General features: G+C 37.8%; 1 long non-coding RNA gene across 1 annotated transcript; it reads right to left on the reverse strand.

The window, feature by feature from the left end:
* Window positions 1-301: 301 nt before the first annotated feature.
* On the reverse strand, window positions 302-7251 carry LOC137272608 (uncharacterized). The gene is made up of 3 exons (XR_010956105.1): window positions 7103-7251; window positions 3421-3486; window positions 302-3145 (listed from the first exon to the last, which is right to left on the reverse strand). It is a non-coding gene; the product is annotated as an uncharacterized lncRNA (long non-coding RNA).

Below are 7251 nucleotides of genomic sequence, written 5' to 3' on the forward strand. Positions count from 1 at the left end.
GAGGACGAAAAAATGAAGCCATCGTTATGTAACTTTGTGTAGAAAAAGGCCAGCGCCAAGAATATGGAACTTATTTTGCTTGAAGCAAGAGTGCCAAAGTGCCAAGGTCAAACTGCTTGAAGACTGCATGGTAAACATAAGAATTAATACAACGGAATTATATGCTCGAACCATAGAGCTAACTCTGTAACTTATGCTAGACACGTACAGTATCTGTGATAATATGGCAAATAGTTTACATCATACTCAGTACAACTCAACACGGAGTGAGCTTACATCATGCACAATACAACTCTACATGGAATGTGGCAACATGTTTATTTTTACTAAAAAGAAGAATATTCAGCCCATGTTACGAAGCACACACTATCCAGAACTATTCTGTGCATCATCATGAATATCTACTCTGCTACCTGTACACAACCACCACACTATTGTCAACCGTCACATAATGAGAACGAAAGTTTAAAAAATCTTTATAATGAACTAAAAGCAAAACTGCACAGTTGGTTGTGCAGCAAAATAGTACAACTGGCACCAACATAAACATAATGGTTAATACAAAATAATAGGTTTTAAATATATCGGTTTTAATAGTGCCAGCGTGATTGATTATATAAGATACTTAGCTATGTTATTTGATTTTGTTAGAGATTTCGCTACAGCATCCAGAGCCGAGTCATCCATCGTCTGGTCATGTTGAAATTACGAGGCTTCATGCATGACAACTTGATGTATTAGATACAGAGATCAAGACCAGCTTTAAATTTATTTGGGAAAGTGATAAATTAGAACATGCAAAACATTTTATCTGATGATGTCCAAGAACTCAAAGAGTGCGCATTTACGTGCGTTGATAGATACATGTATTATATTGTACAGGCACGTAGTCTAGCTGCATCTGATATGAAGAGAAAACTTAGGAAAAGCAAACATCTGTACATGTAAATGACTGGTTTGGTAAAGAATGCGATTAAAAAAAGAACGCTGTAGATGTCTGAACAAATCTAGAAAACATAAAAATAAGATTATTAGTAAACTATACATAGATAGGAAACGAATACCATTCCGTGTGCAAACGAAACAGCATCGAATGTTCTAACAATGAACAAGCAGTGGAATAATCCCCGACACCAAATTATCAAATCAAAGTCATAAAGTAATGAAAGTGAAAATCGTACTTTAAAATGATGTTAAATGTCAACAAAAACAAACAATGATCAGTCAACCTGTCTTTATTAACCAGTCAACCTGTTTCTGCGGCTGTTCAAGATAAACGTTCAAGATAAGTCACGAAAGTCTTTGAAGAAATTTCAATGAAACGATCTTGAGATATCATGCTGAAATTCCCAAAATGCTGAAAGTTTCAGAGTCGCCGTGACCTTGAAAATCATGCGTAAGTCACCAAAATCGACTACGGCCTGTGCATTTCCCATATAAAGTTTGGTATCTAATATGGACAAAATCCCGCGAATGGTTCTTGAGATATCTCGTTAAAAAAGGTAAACGTTACAGTCCCCTTGTGACCACTAAACCTGTCTGGGACCTTCGCGCTAAACACGCAGCGGTGGATAACAAGCAAAACAGAAACAAGTAAAATGGTTCAAAAAGACTTTGGAATGAGTTAATTGGCACAAATCATTGATTCGATCACTGCAAAATTTGTTTTCGTTCGAAATGGTGAAATATCTGAATGTGAAAATGATGAGAATACCGTAAACTCACACGTAAATTGCAAACTCACAGAACATGTGCTAGACTCGCCAATAACTCAACTTAGATTTATTATTCAACCTGATACTTGAAATAAGAATGGAAAAACAGATATAATAATTCCTTTGCACAAATGTGGCGACTTATGTAACGTTAATAATTATGCGAGATACCAGAGATACCTAAATATTAAAGAAAGAAATTATGGAATCCTCTAAACATAAATGGACTAAGCCCTAAAATGAATAAATCTAAAGACAAATATGTGAGAATGTTAAAACTTGTGTCAGAAATGATAATATAGTATCAGAAACCTTTGACACACAAGATGCTTATATAATGATAGGAATGGACACAAAGACTGGGTGAATGACTAAAACAATTATGATTTTCTACCGGATTTGGAAATATGTGGCATAACCAAGGAATCATTTACTCAAAGACTAAAGGCTAGGCATTTTCAAAACAATATCTATTTGAAGCAAATTGGACACTTACCTAATGTTTAAAAACAATAATTTTATCTAATTCTATCTATCATGTTTAAATTAACAAACTATCGAGTAAGTTATGTGGAAAAGGTAGATATGTAAATATTGATAGAGAACATAGAACTTTTAAATTATGAAATTCAAATGCATTTGAAGGATTTTCTCCTTGTATGCACTATGATATTTTTTCATCCAAACGGGCTTAATTTTTCATTACTATTAAACAGATCAAATCTCCCGTCAGATCTGCCCCTTGTTACAACGGCAAGATCGACGTGTCATGGCCGATAACAAAAGTAGACGCCATTACACAACCGTGGCCAATCAATGAAACAATCTCAGAGGCTACATTTAAATTTGTGTCATGGGACACAGCGTTTACAACATTCGCTACCATCAGCATTAAGCTGCCGCATAATGCCCTGCTGTAACTTGGGCCTCGTGCAGCTGTAATTGCTTGGCATGGGAAGAACGTGGCGACGATCACATGACCAATGAAAAGGTAGCCTTTAACTTGGAACTCGGCAACATGCAACAACATACAACACAGTAAGCACGGCAATACAGCAAGACAAGGAGAGTGACACTTCTCGTTAAATACTATACAGTACATAACACGAGCATAAATTAGAATCACCATCCCAGCATAGTAATTCACTATCATAAACATATCCCCGAAGACGGAGACACCGGTCCCAATCAGTACCAAATCTACGGATTTACTGTTCTTGTTGGAGCACATTTTACACACCACAATTGAAATTCCCTTTATCAAGGTAAGTATTAAGAGATAATAATTGTCATTTTCGTACTTCATGTGGGCAGGGTGCTGGTATGATGGCATGCTGTTTTAGTGGTATCCTGGTTGGCTGGTAGGCTGGTATGGTGTTATCCTGGTACAGTGGTATGCTGTTATAGCAGTAACCTGGTACGGTGGTGGTCTGAATTACAAGCATGCACACATTAAAACGAAGCCGAGCCTGTATTGGACGTTTATGAGATTAGCTGTCATATTCTGAAGGGTGCCGATACAGCGGAATTACGCTAAGTATGCACGCCAGTTTTACGTCTGTATTTCCATAAACGCCGAAAAGATGGGTGGGGCAAAATGGGGTTTAACGTCGTTTGGCATGACGCGGTCAGAGCCCTCCCGACTGACCACTTCCCCACGGAAGCAGCTGCCAAATGTATAGCTAAATTTTCGTGAAATCAGTACCTGTTCGTCTGACAGCAAAATATATCAAGGCGCGTTGTTAATTCCTTCACGAATAGGCTAGTTAAGCTGAAACAGAAAAAAAAGAAGAAATTTTCACTCCCAACAAACAACGATCACCAATACAGAATTAACTGGGAACGTTTACAACTTTCTGGGCAGCACATATTGTTCAATGCCGGGTGTGGCCACATCTAGCATTGATGCAGGCCCGAACCCGGAGTCGAACTTAGCTGAGTCTTGATTAGGGATCCGAAGCCATTCCTTTAGCAGAGCAGCTGCTCGTCAGTGACTGATTTTGGCGTTTCCGAATACGACGTCACAGTTATTCCCATAACATACTCAATTGGGGACAGATCTTGAAAAGCTGGAACTTGTTTTTGTCACCATAGTTCACTCTATGCCTGTTTCGCTTGTTTTTGTCACCATAGTTCACTCTATGCCTGTTTCGCGGTGGCACAGTCCTTGTTCATCTCAATCTTGCACGTCGGTGTTGGCACGTCAACGTCATGCCCTTGAAAGGTTAATCGGCACAGAGACTATGAATGCGGAGTCGTCTGGTCACACTCTGCTGACTAGATGTCCAATACCGTTGGCGCTTGGTCATAAAATACGAAATGCAAGTGCAAATGGTCACAGGGAATATACATATTCTGTTCGAGATATGTGTTTTTAGCTATTTTCAAACGGACTGGTAATTATTTTGACAATTTACAGTCGTTTTATTTTGGTAGCGTTTTCTTTCTGGTTTCTCGGCAAAAGCAAAAGAAATGATGAATTTTCTAGTGATGATGTAATTGTTATCTTTTCTAATGCAATCGTGTATCCTGTCAAAATTACACAACAGTTAGATCAGCCAATCCAAAAAGTCGGTAATGCTGATGATCTGAAATCCGAGGATATCTAAAATGAAGGGGTCACGTCAGAACAACGTTTCGCTATGAAGTGCCAGCTTTTTTGTCTATACTTCAATCAACGCCAAAGACATATATATGAATTTACCCGTAACCAATTCCTTTTCGTCTGACTGCAAAATATCTCAAAGCGCGTTGTTACTTCCTACATGAATGGCACTCTGTTACTCCCAGCAAACAACGCTTTTTTCATGTTATGGACGAGATACTGACAAATTTTACAGTAAAATATTAAGACATTTTGTCGGGAAAGACTGAAGCAGTTATGACAGTTTTTTGATGATGTAATTGTCATTTTTTCTGAGGTAACTGTGTATCTTATCAAAATTACACAATAGTTGGATCAGCCGTATACACATTAAAGGCAGATCCACAAGGTTGATAATGCTGAAGGTATGAAATCCGAGGACATCTAATGTTGGGGTCACCTAAGAACAATGTTTCTCAAACTCTGGCCGACCACTGAAACTCTGACCGGCCAATGAAATTACCAACAGGAAGTTGACACTAGCCAATCAGAAAGCTGCTATTGTCGACATTAGGTCTTATTTGGCGACTTCCATTGCAGGCGATTTACTAACATATATACATGCACATTTCAAAACTGAACAAAACAGCAGTCTGTAATAATATCCAATATATTGTGTCTAATATTGCATGGCAATACGGAATGTAAAAGGTGTCTTCCGTTTAAGTTATATATTTTATTGAAACACTCATGTTTGGAAAACGCACATTCGACTGCCACTGTCCATATTTGTTGAGCAACGCTCTGACTGGTCGGATACCGACGCCCTATTGGTCTGATCAGGGATATTCTACAACAGGGATAGGTCACTGGCTTGCTTTCTTTACCATTTGTACTAATTAACGTGTACCTCGTCATGCTCCAACACCCACAGTGACTTGGCTCGTTCCCAGTGCAACTTCGGTTGTGTTTAACCAGGGAGACTATATAGAGTATATACGTTTTAGATTATCCCTGGTTTAACAGAACTTCAGCCAGTTTATTGTATCAGTCGGAATTTTACAATGAATGAATGAATGAATTATGGTAAGAATTTAGAGCAAGAATTATGGGAATGAATGAACGAAATAAAGAAAAAGAATAGAAGAAAAAAGTACATATGTGAATGAATGAAAGAATAAAGGATACACCGCGGCCTTCCCTCCCAATACATGTTAAAGAACGCAAAAGTATCGCAAGAACACATGTTAACATCAGCTGCCCTTTTAAAAAATCTACTTTGAAACATTTTTGTTTACATTAATAATTTATTCAGGTAGGTTATTGCATGTGGGGAATTGAATGGAAATTAACAAAATGTTAACTTACACTGTCACACTGCCCTCAAAAATAAAGAGTAAAACTCTCACAAAGGGGAACTATAACCCTCAAGCATCAATGGCGAATCAGATCAGATCGGCAACATGTCATATTTTTCACACACCTCAAATACACCCTAACATTTTGTTTTAGGTTATGGAACTATCACTATTACTTGCAAACACATTTGACCTGATGGTATATTCCCCTCATAAGAATTAAAGGTGTATGGGAAAGATGATTTTAAAGTAATAACTAGAAACACTCAAACAACGGCGTTTAGTATTTCAATGGCGAATCAGAGCAGATCGGCAATATGTCACATTTGTCACGCACCTCAAATATACCCTAACATTCTTTTTTAGATTATGAAACTATCACTATTACTTGCAAACACATTTCACCTGATAGTATATTCCCCTCATATGAATTAAAGGTGTATGTGAAAAATGTTTTTGAGGAAGTAACTAGGAATACTCAAACAACGGCGTATAGCATTTCAATGGCGAAAGGTCATATTTTTCACACATCTCAGTTACACCCTAACAATTTTTTAAGTCATAAAACTGTCACTATTACTTGCAAATACCTTTCAACTAAAGGTATGTTCTCCTTCTAAAAATTAAACGAATGCGTGAAAGAAGTCTCTATCGGCACAATCTTCGCGGTGAATCGAGAATAGAAGCCAGTGAGCTATAACTTACCGACTTGAAACTTTACTACAAATCTACTGTCCTAATACTGACGCTAATACCAATTATTTGACTTAAACTGAACTGACAAAATAGTTAACCTATCTTCTACATGTTGGATTTCAGTTGTTATAACACTCAGCGAACGTAATCAGCTGTTGAAAATAAACCGGGCTCAATCTCAAATACTACGCTGCCACCATATTGGCTACACTGGTTACGTAACGACCCGAGATATACGTTCAGCAGCTTTTCGAGGAGTTTCTTCTCCCCATCTATATGGGCTCCCTGGTCTGATGTAACGACGCTCTGATTGATCGAATATAACGTCGCGCAAGGTATCATGTTACATGTGGTGATGGACAAAGTATCGTGGAATATAGGATGACACACAAGGTATCATGGTATGTAGGAGGACACATGAGGTGTCGTAGTTTATAGGATGATTCACTGTCCAATAATTCATATTTAAAAATACAGTCACATTTTATAGAAACACTGTCCTTTCAAATGCTCTCGTCTTTCAAATCTGTCTTTTATTATTTCCAAAGATTTTGTTTTCCTTACATGGAGAGCTCGTTTCTCAGAATAACAGGGTACACATCACAGCAGAAGTCTTCACTTTCGCTTTACTGTTATCAATGCAAGTGAAGTAACACGTATGCTATGACGTATGCAACACCCACGTTTACTTCTCTAATGGAAGTGTCATTTTAGTTCAGTTCCTGCAAAGAAAAGTCTTGTCCGCTTACCTGTCGTGAATAAATATAATACCCCTTACAGAGAAGTACAGTGTATAAGTCAGTATAACATTCTGCACAGCGATCACGGTTGCTAGAGTGGAGTAGCTCAGCTAAATTAAAACCGAAAGTTATTCTCTCTTTTTCTGACTCCAACCTAT

The sequence above is a fragment of the Haliotis asinina genome, chromosome 2 (genome assembly GCF_037392515.1).
Source record: "Haliotis asinina isolate JCU_RB_2024 chromosome 2, JCU_Hal_asi_v2, whole genome shotgun sequence".
Classification (NCBI taxonomy): domain Eukaryota; kingdom Metazoa; phylum Mollusca; class Gastropoda; order Lepetellida; family Haliotidae; genus Haliotis; species Haliotis asinina.